The sequence below is a fragment of the Archocentrus centrarchus genome, chromosome 14 (assembly GCF_007364275.1).
Source record: "Archocentrus centrarchus isolate MPI-CPG fArcCen1 chromosome 14, fArcCen1, whole genome shotgun sequence".
NCBI lineage: Eukaryota > Metazoa > Chordata > Actinopteri > Cichliformes > Cichlidae > Archocentrus > Archocentrus centrarchus.
In genome coordinates, this window is record NC_044359.1 from 6,644,266 (window position 1) to 6,658,357 (window position 14,092).

The 14,092-nt window shown below is 43.1% G+C and overlaps 1 protein-coding gene across 1 annotated transcript in view; it reads right to left on the minus strand.

Annotated features, from left to right (window-relative positions):
- LOC115791949 (delta-sarcoglycan-like) overlaps window positions 1–14,092 on the minus strand; it is a 137,864-nt gene that overhangs the window by 49,038 nt on the left and 74,734 nt on the right. The gene's annotated exons all lie outside the window — the stretch shown is intronic.

Genomic DNA, 14,092 nt, shown 5'->3' on the forward strand with positions numbered 1-14,092 from the left:
TCTTAACTTGCTTAAAAGCAAGACTCTAGAGTCTTTCACTGGCCATTGCAGTGAAAGCTGAATGGAGGGCAGTATGAAGGTTGAAGAGTAAAAACGTTCCACAAACAAAAGCCAAAACCATGATTAACAACTTAATTTTCACAACTTTGGTTAAACTGGTTCCTCTACCCCAGGGTTCGGCAACCTGCGGCTCCGGAGCCGCACGCGGCTCATCCAGGCTTAATGTGCGGCTTTGTGCGGCTCGCGGAAGTAAATTATAAGTATCCAGTTGAAGTGCGTTTTATTTTTCTCAGTTCGGTTTTTGTTGTAGTTTTAAATTGGAACATTAGTGTGATCTTGAAATATTAAAATAAAATCATTTTATTTATTTATTTTAGTTTCTCAATATATGTGTCACTCGCGGGGTAGCGGCTACCGGCTTCCGGCTTCCGCTAGTATTTGCGGCTTTTCCGTGTAAACCAGGTTTAAATGGCTCTTTCCGGATTACGGGTTGCCGACCCCTGCTCTACCCAGAAGCCTAGCAAAGCAGTTTTTTGCAAATCATAAAATATATGGCTCAGTGTCCCACGTCAAATTTAAGTTATATGTTGTTCACAGCCTTGTACAGCCTTGTATAGCTTATTTCACCCTTCTACAAACTTTTTCTTTTTTTTATAACTCATTCTTTTAAATTTTTCAGAGCATAAAATTAAGGCCCTTTCACACCGGATGCGTTTCGTAAAAACGACACGAAATTCCGAATCTTTCGGATGCGAACCTGTCGTGTAACCTATATACACACCGGATGCGTTGCGTTTTTGCGACTAAATCCTTCCTATATAACGCACGGTGGAAAAAAAAATGCAGTCGACATCAAGTGATGATGTAATGGTCCTGATGTTTCTAAACAAGAGAAGGAAGAAACAGAGTTTATGGGTTCATCCAACTCATAAGAAAGCAGCAGCAGGGAGAGTTTCATGGTTTGATCACGGAGCTGAAGCTGCATCACGGACGCTTTCGCACATATTTCAGGATGTCAGTGGGACAGTTTGAGCTCTTGTTGGCAGAGTTGGGATCACATGTGAGGAGGCAGAGGATAATATCAGAGAGCCGAATGACCCGGAGCAGCGTGTAGCTGTGTGTCTGAGGTAAAATATTATGATTTTATTGTTCCCACATCACTGTATATTCAGTACATCGGTTCGTGTTTTGAGCTATGACCTCGCATGCTGCTAAATGCAGCACTCTGATTGGTCAGTCCTGTTTGTTCGCGTGGAAAAGTCAGAAAAATCGAACTTGATCCGAAAAAATAAATGCCGCAAATTCGTCCTGTGAAATGACGCCGTCGGTGTGAACGGCTGCATTAAGAACAGGAGAGTCCGAAAAATATTTTTAACGCACGAAACAGTCACACGGAATTTACGCGTCCGGTGTGAAAGGGCCTTTACGCAGTATTATCACCTTGGGCCACTTTGAGTGACAGATGGGTGCTCGTGTCTGCAGGGCTTTACCTCTTCTAATTACAGGCGTTGTAGCCCTGTTTTTGGTGTCAGTGCCTTCTGGAGCATTTTTAATCCAATCATCTGACAAATCATATGGAGTAATGTGAGAGTAATTGTACCAACAGCCCATCCAGTGAGTTTCTGCTCCAGTTTTGGTGAGTGAAGTTCTAGTATGTTATTAGTACACTAAGCAGTAATGAGCAGATAAACAACTGTCTGATGCACACATACTGCGTGGTTGCAGCTTGCTAACCAAGCCAGCTAGCTGATAGCGTAGCACCAGAGGCACTCTAGGGGTGTGTCCCAGTTCAGGGCCTGCATCTTTCTAAGGCCGATTATGTCACGCCAGATGACGAAGGCTGTGACATAATCGGTTCACTATACCAGAAGAAAATGCCCGACTCCCAGCACACTGCGTTCAAAACTCCGACACACAGATATTCACTCAGATGATATCTAATGGCCGACGTTTGGCTTATTCCAGTGTTTCATTTATTCCTCAGCAAATTGGGTTGGCTGAGATTAAAGTTAAGTGCGGAGCATTGGCAGTACATTTGGAAATTAATCATTTGCTCATATTTATTCTTTGATGTACCAGCGATGATGGTACAACTGCTGCAGTTCCAAAAATGTTTGGGCTTCATTCTTACAGCTTCTTTTCCACAGCTGCGCTTCGCGCTGTCATGGTTGCTACGCTGGTGACGGGGGCTATGGTGAGGTAAGGGCAGGAGTAGCTGGTGACGCAGATATGAATGCTAGTCTGTGTCATTTAACAGCTGCTCACTTCTGGCCTTCGCGGTCTTCGTATGCATAGACCAGGAAGGCTGCAACCTATGAAAGATGCAGCCCTTGAACTCGGGCACACCCTTGGAGAGACATTCCACTTCCTATCCCATTCCACAGAAACTGGCTACTGTTCAGCTGGGAGCACAGCAGGTGGTGGGTTGAACTACATCACTAAAATAAGTGTTTACGCCTGCTTCTACAGCTAAAAAGCTGATTTTTATATAGCCGCGCATCAGAATCAGAATCAGAATCAGAATCAGAAGGTTTTTATTGCCATATGGGTGAACAGGTTCACAGCATTAGGAAATTGCTGCGGTACTTCGTGCTTACAGAAAAAAACAAATAAGTATAAAAACTATAAGACAATATACAAGTATACAAATTGCAAATATACAGAGATATTAGAGCTATAACTATAGCACAATATTACAAAATTACAAAATATACAGTGCAGAGACTAATTAAAAGATAGAAGAATGTAGACTATATTCCACTAATATGTACATCAGTGCAGTCAGACAGGTGCATAGACATAGGGTCATCAGCGTTTGTGGAGGGTGGTGGTAACAGTCTTAGGGTAATTGTTCATGAGTCCAACAGCAGAGGGGAAGAAACTGTTCTTATGGCGGGAGGTTCTGGTCCGTATGGACCGTAGCCTCCTGCCTGAGGGGAGAGGGTCAAAAAGTCTGTGCCCAGGGTGAGAGTGGTCGGCTGTGATCCGACCTGCACGCCCCAGTGTCCTGGAGGTGTACAGGTCCTGGAGAGATGGGAGGTTACAGCCAATCACCTTCTCAGCAGAGTGCACAACGCGCTGTAGTCTCTGTTTGTCCCTAGTGGTGGCTCCAGCGTACCACACAGTGATGGAGGAGGTGAGGATGGACTCAATGATGGCAGTATAGAACTGCACCATGGTCCTTGCTGGCAAGTTGAATTTCTTCAACTGCCGCAGGAAGTACATCCTCTGCTGGGCCTTTTTGATGACAGAGGTGATGGTGGGCTCCCACTTGAGGTCCTGGGTGATGGTAGTTCCCAGGAAGCGAGAAGAGTCCACTGTGGTGATGGGGGTGTCAGTCAGGATGATGGAGGGTAGAGGGGCTGTGTGCTTCCTAAAGTCCACTATAATCTCCACTGTCTTCTGGGCGTTCAGTACCAGGTTATTGTGGCTGCACCAGGACGCCAGACGTTTGACCTCCATCCTGTAGGCCGACTCGTCCCCGTCTGAGATGAGTCCGATGAGAGTCATGTCGTCTGCAAACTTAATAAGCTTGACAGACTGGTGGTCAGAGGTGCAGCAGTTGGTATACAGGGAGAAGAGCAGAGGAGAGAGGACACAGCCCTGAGGAGTGCCAGTGCTGATGGTCCGGGAGTCCGAGACATTCTTCCCCAGCCTCACGTGCTGCTTCCTGTTCGTCAGGAAGTCAGTGATCCACCTGCAGATGGATCCACGCGCAGTCCGGTATCTCCTCACACAGCCATGACTCCGTGAAGCATAACACACAGGATTTGGAAAAGTCTCTATTCATGCTCCTCATCAGTATCAGTTCGTCCATTTTGTTCCTAAGTGAACGCACGTTGGAGAGGAAAATCCCAGGTAAGGCTGTGCGTAATCCACGTCTCCTTAGCCTCACAAGCACGCCAGCGCGCTTCCCTCTCTTTCGGCGTCTCACTTTCTGGGCCAGAGTGTGTAATAAATCCGCCGCAGATGCGACAAAAACAGGAAATAAATCCGAAGGTGTTGTGGACCTAATGTTGAAAAGCTCTTCTCTGGTGTAAGAATACCCAGAAGAGTGTCCAGACACAGAAATAACGCACAAAAACAAACAAAACAGAGCGCACCGAAGTACCAGGGCATCCATTCGCGGCGCCATCTTGGTGATATCAAAGTGCTTTATATTGCAAAATGTTATTATTTAGGCTCAAAAGGCGTGGGTAAAACAGCTATAGTTGCGACTGTATAAACCCAGTATAGTAACCTATGATACAAATATCACAGTCCAAAATCATGGTTAAATTATAGATGGACAAACAGTGAAAAAAGAATAATGTTTGCAGTCATAATCAGTCATAATCATCTTCTGCAGTAGCTGCTCCTCCTCTGCCACGCCATCTTCTTTTTTTTCATGAAACCCATGAAAAAGTCTATCAATGCTTTTCAGAGGAAGGCAGGCTGCAATCAGCGGGAAAATTACTGCTCTTTCTCCTGTTCACTATCACCAGCAGTTCACAGCAGACCCAGGAATGTTTATCTTCAGTTGCATTATGACTAAACTGCTCTCTGCAAAGAGAAAATGGTCTCATATCGTAGCCTGTCCTTTAGTTAAAAAATCTGAAGACCTGCTTTTAGGAAAAATGCTCCACAAATATACGTCCTGTATCTGAAAAATACATGTGATATAAATTTAAATGAAATAAAACATTGAAAAGTTAATAGCCAACCAGTTTAACTACCCATAAACTGAGAATGTTGTCAAGCATTTTAGTACAACTGTCATTCACTTTGGAAAAAAAATTTGAGAAAAATCTAGCCAAGGAGTGGGTGGTTACACTTTCACTGGTCTCACATGTGTGTGACTTACAGATGATGTGGTCCTGTTGGTTCAGTTGAATGTGAAGTGGCAGGAAAAAGAGGTTTGCACTTTCAACTTTGAGGCCAAAGATGGGCGAGGTTTTCAGTCACTCAGCAGGTCCTCAGAAGAGAACTGTTGCTCCTCTATGTTACAAGTAGCCAGTTGAGGTGTTTCACAAATCTTTTATTTATTCTTTTAAAGCCTGTCATATCTGGCAATTTTCGCAATCAGAACGATGATCCGAATGCACTGATGTACCAAACATATTTGCTTTTACAAGAACAGCTCTATACGTTTTCTATAGGCTATTCTTGTTAATGTTTATATTTTTATTTTTTATTTAGTTATTTATGCCAGGGCTGACAGGCAATAAGGAAAGGATAGAAAAGAGGACTTAGAGGGGAAAAAAAGTGTGTGTGTGTGTGTGTGTGTGTGGGGGGGGGGGGGGGGGGGGGGGGGGTAAAGGGGAGAAAGGAAAGAAAATATACATATATATGAAATATATATATAGAAAATATACATAATACATACATACACAGATTCACATATCTATACATATGCATATACATATACACAATTTTGCTGTTTACAGTAATGTGTGTGTATGCGCCTCTCATGGAATGTACTCAATGAAAGGACCCAGGGGACCCAGGCCATCCACAGCCCACTAGGAGCTCAGAAGACCTGAGGCCACACATCCTGATGGCACCCCAGAGGAGGAAGGAGGGAGACCCCAGACGGAGCCCCCACGGTCAAAGGGCAAGAGTCCAGAGCCAGAGGCAATGAGCAGCAACCCCCCCCCCCCCCCGCAGGCCGGCACCCCCAGCACGAGCCGAGCATGCAGCCCCCCAAGGGCCCAAGCGCCCGAGAACGGCCTGACACCCGGCAGAGCCCCCCCAACGCCAAGGAGGCCCAAGCCACCCCCAGGCCACAGCCGCCAAGGGACTGGGTCAGAAACCACGCCAAGACATTCGGCCACATACCCCGGGACACACGGGCACCCACACCCCAGGTGCGGCAGTGACGATCAGTGGGGAGCAGCGTGGAGCGGTAGGGAGGGGTAACTCCCGCCCCTCCACAACCGTGTCCCACAGGTGCCAAGGCTCAGCAAGCCACAAACCCAGTCCCAGCTGTTCACACACGCACCCACACACACCCACACACACACACAGATACCATACCTCTAGTCTGAGAGAGGGGGTACCAGCACAGAGCAGCAGCCACCCAGGGAAGCACCCAACCCAGCCCCGAACAACCAGCCAGTCCCAACCCCAGGTGTTTCACAAATCTGACTTGGATGCCTCTTAAGTGAGGTGTTTCTGTTATATCCAACCAGGAAACCCCAGGACAGACCAGGATAACTTTGGGGAGACAATGTCTCTCTACTAGCTTGCCTCAGTAAAGAGCAGGAGATACTGGGCAAGGTGTATGCTTAGACTACTGCCCCATTTAACCTTGACCCAAAGTAGAAGAAAACTGGATGGATGGATGACCAGAAGGAAATACAGACGTACTGTACATGAAAAAAAGTTAACAAAACAAAACATATGCAGTGTGCAGTTAAATGTATTAACGCCACTAAAATGAGCTTGCTCCTGTGCTGTGCATCTTGTCCAACGTGACTCATGCACCTTTAAGCATTCCCACAATACAATGAACAGCATCCACAGCATGCACACTGATCCACCTGTGCAACAATCAAAAATCACTCTGGTACTACACTCATTAGCAATGACACAAAATGTCTATTATTTATAAGTGAAATTCAATTTAGTGATAAATGCCGCAAACCAGCATTTACTCGAAAGGGCAGATTGAATGAAGGAGAAATGTCAGGCACAAATATGGGCTGAAGAAAAATAAATAAAAAGTGGTTATTTGCTTCCTGGACACCTTAAATAGCCTCACCTGGAGGTTAATAGAAAATGACACTGTTTTAAGGCTTACTGAAGACTCTCTAGCTGCAATTGCACTGCTATGGCCTGAATCACTCCATCCCATAAACCAGCACAACAACAAGCACCACAGTTCTTTATACGACAGGCTGAATTTAGCTCAGCTCAGCTGTGTGTGTGTGTGTGTGTGTGTGTGTGTGTGTGTGTGTGTGTGTGTGTGTGTGTGTGTGAGTGAGAATCTGTGAGCCAGGTGTGTGTTTGTCTGTCTGTGTTTGTCTCTGAGTCATAAATGGGTGGCTCTCCTCTCAGATTACAGGAGAAGGTAAACATCTCGTGGGAGCTTTGTGGTCATCTTCTCTGGTCTGTATATTACAACCACTCAAAGCATCTACAGTTAGAACAGAGCATGGGTCACCACATACTGTAAAGAACAGGTAATGGCAGCCTGGACTCACTCTCATCTCTTCAAATTAAGAAGCCTGGTCAGGACCCGTTAATGATCTGGCTAGTCTTCAGCATAACTTTTCAACATGAAGATTAATCATGAGAACAGGTGTATTTTAACCCAAATTACTATCTTTTTTCTGAATCTAACTGACCTAAGGCCAGTGCTGAAGTCTTTTAAACCTGCATCTTTTCTACTGACCAGCAGGGAGTTCCCCATAGGTCATGATGACTCCCCATTTTCTTGATTAATGGCCTTAGTAAACACTTTCCCAGTGAGTTCATGGCCTCAGTTTATAGTTTCAAGTCATATTGAGTATAACATGATGTTTATTTTGTGGATTATTTTCCCCCTTAGAGTAAAAACAAAAAAAGTGATAAATCAGGGTATCCTTTCGGTAGTTTGCCCACTTTCAAAACACCAAGATGACAAAAAACACTCAGCTTAAGGCTTCACAGCTGGACTTCATTAGCAAATTGGGCCTCTACAGTGACAGCATCCATCTATATATAGAGAATATAATCTTATAAGATTCAGGATTTGTCCTCCAAGGCCTTTTGTTATTAAGTTAATCTCTGCTGATGGCAAACTTAGCCTGTTCATTTGTGGGTCTCATTGCGAAATGTGAAATAATTACAAAATGTGATCTGTGTTTGTGTGGATGGGCACGAGTGAGTAAATAAAATGTTGTGAGTATTCCAGGAACTGCAAAGCCTCCAAGCCTGTGCTAGTTGGTCCCATCTTGGTCAGCCACCAAGCGACTCCTCATTTTTCCTTTACATCTAACTGTGAGAACACACAAAGATTTATCAAGTTTCAGAGGGAAGGAAAGCATTCCTTCCCTGCCAGAGACCTATTAGTGGTGCATATCCAATCCAAGTTTTCAGCTTTAGGAAATTAATCCAATCTCTGCTGATACTCAAGTGAGTTCCAAAGGTATCCTAAGCTGTCAGGAGCTGCAGGAGATGACATGCAGGCAGAGACATGTGTACACATTTTGTGGGAGATTTTTGGCTGCTTAAAAGATACCATTATGACAAAAATTAGATCTTTTTTTTTTTTTTTTTTGACTGACAGACTGTTAGGGATGCTAAAAGGAGCATGTTGTCTCCACAAAAATCCAGGTCTTTGGAGTCGTACACAACAACAGAAAACATGCAACAACATTAGTTACCATTTTGGCAAGACTGAACCGAGCTTTAAAAGAGATCTTTACAAGCTCTATAGTTTTTATTTACTAGGGTAGCTCTGGATAATTTAATGTTCAAAATAATCCTTATTTATCTAATACTGCACCCTGGTGCAGCACCTCCATTAATTGTCTGAAACAAGCTGTTTTACCTCCTTTAACCCTCACTTTGAGCCACCTTACTTCTGACTGGCTCCCCGAAACAACACAAAGTTTGAACAGCAGGTAGGCAGAACTTCTTTGCTCACAGCCAGAAATCTGTGCTGACGACTGTATTAAGGATAGAACGTCTCACTGACACCATACAGATTTGCCTGAAACTGTCTTCGACAGACAAATCTGAAAATATCTCTGGTTCAGCTGATTATTTGAGACTTTGGCCATTTAATATGAGTGGCCACTGTCGTAACAGTATATACTGTTAAGGAAAAGCATAATACAGATCCCCTTTAATTGCTTGTGCTCCTTTGAAGTTCCAAATGGCAATTATAATGTATTTCCTATCACTGGCTCACACTGAAAACATGTAATTTTTTTCATGTCCCAAGAGCACACAAAATAACAAGTGTAGCTGAAAGGTCACTTTGACAAAGGGTGACCTAGAGATGGGGTTTTCAAATTAATAATAATAATACTGGAGCAGTCAGGAAATTACAATTCATATTTTGAGGTTTAGAGAGGTTTTTTTTTTATTTATTTATTTTTTCCTGAAGAACCTTTTAGTCCTAACTTTTAGTCTTATTCAGTACAATTCCCCGGAGGCACGCTATGATGTTTGATAAATAATTTAATAACGACGCTTTGGGTGGAGGCAGAATGTCTGGATCGCTTTGATTAGTGTAAAACATTCTCAAAACACGGAGAAATAAAATCCAAACTATTGAATACAGAGCAAGGTCAAAAACACAGGCTGACATATTGGTTTTTTTCTATACTAAAAATGACAGCAGCTCCAACTTCACATTCAGTAACAGTTATGGCCTTGCCAAATTTCCTTATGAAATTTGCATTCAACAAGCAGCCAATTATGAATAAACAACATTTGACAAGAAGTTTTTTGGGAGTTGGTGAGTGCTGGTTTAACTGGAGAGGAAGGTCAAGCTCCTCCTCTGGGTTGGACCTGTTGGCCTCACTTAGGCCCCTCCTGGGACTCTGCAAAGCGCAGGCTTTTGGTTCTACAGCCCACTGTGGTGCAGCTGCTGTAAACCCCACCTGCAAGCTTCAGTGCTGTCTCCCAGGAGCAGTGATCCATATCACACAGTCACAACAGTTCACCTAGCTTTGCTTTAAGTACAGGCTCCAGTGGGGATAGCAGGTACAGAGGATGGAGAGTGTTTTCTGTTATTTATCCCTCCCTCCTCTCATTAATCTCGCGCTGGCAGGAGGGAGCAGGCAGACCGGCCCCGGTCGCATGTCCTGTTAAAGTGCTCTGCTGTAACAAAGTTAACTTCTGCCTGTCTGCATAATGACGTTTTGTAAATCAATTGCCTTCTTTGAATATGCAATGTGTACACAATATGAATGAATGCCCGAAAGGACCAGGAAATTATCTAAAATGGTTGAAATAACATTATCTACATTCAGACTCTGAAATGATCAAGCCTTTCTGTGATCGACTGTGACTTATTTTTAATTTAGACCAGAAAGGTTTTCAGTCTCACTGACAAATACTTTGAGTATTTTTGATTGATTAGGGTGACTGAAAACTTGTGCATGATGCTTGAGTACAGCGGTGTCACCTAAGCTATGTTCCCATTTCCAAAAATGATCCTGCACCCCCCCCCCCCCCCCCCCCCCCCCCCCCCTCCATCCACATTTACATCATCTTTCATTTCTAAAGAAGCAAAACTATTTACAGCAAGATTTGTAGCTATTAGTACAGAAACTCAGTTGCAGTCCTTATTTAAAAATAACTTCTTTTACATTACAAGACTACTGCAATTTAATATTAATATGCACAACACCTTGTTGGGCTGTTTTTGTATTGCCCAAACCAAAGACCCCTTTGTATGTAGCTCACACATGTAGGTTACATGCAGCGGTCCAGCAGCACAACAGTCTACAGAAAGATGTTCTGGCTTTCCAACCACTAGCCAGTATAAAAGTGGAGCGATACTAAAGAGCATCGAAAGCTTAAACTGGCTACACTGGCCAAACCTAACTGTTAAACACCAAGTTCAGCCTGCACTTACTGTACTATAGAACCTTTGAATAATGCAAATTATTATCATGCTGTTTTTGACAGTACGAAATAACTAGAAAGGTTTAGCAGCACATCATGTACAGATCCTGTTTGATTTAAAAAAAGAATAATCCGGGACATCACACACCAACTTTCTAGCTGATCAAAAATCACTTTCTGAGCAGTCTTAACTTTTCATTTCCTCTCCTGTCCTCTCTCTCTTACATCTTTCTTGATCTCTGAAAGTGAAGTTATCACACATTCACATTTTCAGGCAAATACTAATACTAATACAGTACAGCAATGCGCTGTACTTTTAGCTAGCAGATTAATTGTGTGTCAAACTCCAATATCACCAAACAGATAAACACTGTTTGTCTGCTTGCTGATATTTGCTGAGCTGTTTGAAATAGGAGCAATGCACAGACACATATCTGCTAATTACTGTTGAGTAAGAGTCTAATAAAACACATGAATTTCATTCACCAAAGCCAAAGCACGGCCTTCCTTGGTAGCAAACAAGCCATAGTATTTGTCAGATAATTCCATTGAAATGCTCCTAAAGGCAGAAAGAAAAAAAAGCACTGTCAGGTTCAGTTACTAAACTTCGAGGAGATGAGGCCTAACAAACACTGATCAGCTCCAGCTGCCTGTGTGAACACACCCGTCAGTCAAAACAACCATGTCCCACTTTAAGCCTCAACAAATCCAAACGGGTCAGATATGAAAAACTAAAAGGAGGAAATTGTCCATAGAGGTCAAAACTGTTTTTTGTACCACACTATTAATGTGTTTATTTTAAAGCTAAATTTGGGAATTTTAACATGGGAGTCTTTGAGGCTTTTTGGAGCCAGCTTTGAGTGATCACTCTTAGATTTTGTCATTTCTGCTTGATGTCCAACCATGGAAGTTGCTGATTAGTGCTTCAAGAAAACATTGCAGTTCAGGTTTCTTTGTAAGAACGGACCATTTTGATAAAAGTTTCTCTAATTTTACCAGTCACTCTGCATTCCTAATTTCATTTATGGCCACGATCTTTGGGTAGTGACCTAAAGAATGTGATTGAGGATAAAAGCATTGGAAAAAAAGTTTCCTCCGTAGCGTGTTTGGGTTCTCCCTTAGAGAAGAGGTGAGGGTCTTGGTCACTGGGCAGAGGCTCAGAGTGGAGCTGCTACTCTTCCACATCCAAAAGAACCAGTTGAGGTGGCTTGGGCATGTAACCAGTAAGGGTCCTGGGCATCTCCTTGGCCAGGCGTTTCGGGCATGTCTTACCAGAAAGGAAACTCAGGTCAAAACAGTGATAGACGGGGAGATTATGTCTCTTGGGTGGCTTGGGAACACCTTAGTGTCTCCCAGGAAGAGCTGGAGTAGGTGACTGGAGAGAGGGAGGTTGGGGCATCTCTGCTTAGACGGCTGCCCCTGTGACCTGGACCCTGGGGTAAGAGGCAGAAAATTGATGGACAGATGGGTTTCTTTAATTATAATTATAATTTAATATTATAATTTATAATTTTATTATAATTTTATTATAATTTAATTACTTTAAAAAATTATAAACAAACAATGAACCTGACACCTTTGTAGCACGTCACTGGTTAAGGTCAGCAACTTATTACCTGATCATTATTTGACCAGTTAATAAGTATGCTGATAGCAGTAGTGCTAGATTTATACCCAATTTGGGGAAATGTATCAACACATATTTTTAAATGATCCCAGGCAATGATTTCTACTTTATTTGTAAGATTATGAAACAATATTGGGAAATGGCTTCACTTAAGAATTCAGTGCAGCAAACAAGACACTAAATGAGGCTAAGGTGGAACCAGAATTTTCCACCAGCTGGACCAGCCTGGGAGCACATGATTCCTTAGGGAGGCTTTGCTTTTTTTTTAAATTTTATTTTTTTTTTTTTTTTTTTGTCTAGGTGGGATTCAGATAATCAATATGAACGGAAATGTTAACAGCACTGAAGCCTCTCTGTTTCACTGGTCCCCTCTTCTCTGCAGCCACCTTCTCCGGCTAACGAACAGGGTGGAAAGCCCCGGGTGGGAGGGCAGCTAATACATCACCGACCCACCCCCGTTTGACTCATTACCACACCGGTTCTAGTCCACCATGTACATGAGGTGCAGCCAGTTTAATCTGTCTCAATCTGAGAGTCCCTGGCTGTCTTTGCTGCAGCGACGAGCCTATTTAAAATAATCGGTGGCTCAAAATGCAGCTATATGAGCTGTAGATCTTCTGAGACAGGGGCAAGGCGTAACACACTCATACACAACTGCATGACAAACAGCACACAGAAATTCAATTCAATTCAATTCAATTTTATTTATATAGCGCCAAATCACAACAAACTGTCGCCTCAAGGCGCTTTGTATTGTGGGTAAAGACCCTACAATAATACAGAAAAAACCCAACAGTCAAAACGACCCCCTATGAGCAAGCACTTGGCGACAGTGGAAAGGAAAAACTCCCTTTTAACAGGAAGAAACCTCCAGCAGAACCAGGCTCAGGGAGGGGCAGTCATCTGCCGCGACCGGTTGGGCTGAGGGGAGAGAAAGACATGCTGTGGAAGAGAGCCAGAGATTAATATCAATTAATGATTAAATGCAGAGTGGAGTATAAACAACGTAAATAAGGTGAATGAGAAACAGTGCATTATGTGAACCCCCCAGCAGACTAGGCCTATAGCAGCATAACTAAGGGATGGTTCAGGGTTACCTGATCCAGCCCTAACTATAAGCTTTATCATAAAGGAAAGTTTTAAGCCTAATCTTAAAAATAGAGAGGGTGTCTGTCTCCCGAATCCAAGCTGGAAGCTGGTTCCACAGAAGAGGCGCCTGAAAGCTGAAGGCTCTGCCTCCCATTCTACTCTTAAGTATCCGAGGAACCACAAGTAAGCCAGCAGTCTGAGAGCGAAGTGCTCTGTTGGGGTGATATGGTACTATGAGGTCTTTGAGATAAGATGGTGCCTGATTATTCAAGACCTTGTATGTGAGGAGAAGAATTTTAAATTCTATTCTAGATTTAACAGGGAGCCAATGAAGAGAAGCCAATATGGGAGAAATATGCTCTCTCTTTCTAGTCCCTGTCAGGACTCTAGCTGCAGCATTTTGGATCAGCTGAAGGCTTTTCAGGAAGCTTTTAGGACAGCCTGATAATAATGAATTACAATAATCCAGCCTAGAAGTAATAAATGCATGAATGAGCTTTTCAGCATCACTCTGAGAAAGGATGTTTCTAATTTTAGAAATATTGCGCAAATGCAAAAAAGCGGTCCTACATATTTGTTTAATATGTGCATTGAAGGACATATCCTGGTCAAAATGACTCCAAGATTTCTCACAGTGTTACTGGAGGCCAAAGTAATGCCATCCATAGTAAGTATCTGGTTAGACACCATGTTTCTAAGATTTGTGGGGCCGAGAACAAGAATTTCAGTTTTATCTGAATTTAGAAGCAGGAAATTAGAGGTCATCCAGGCCTTAATATCTTTAAGACATTCCTGCAGTTTAACTAATTGATGTGTGTCATCTGGCTTCAT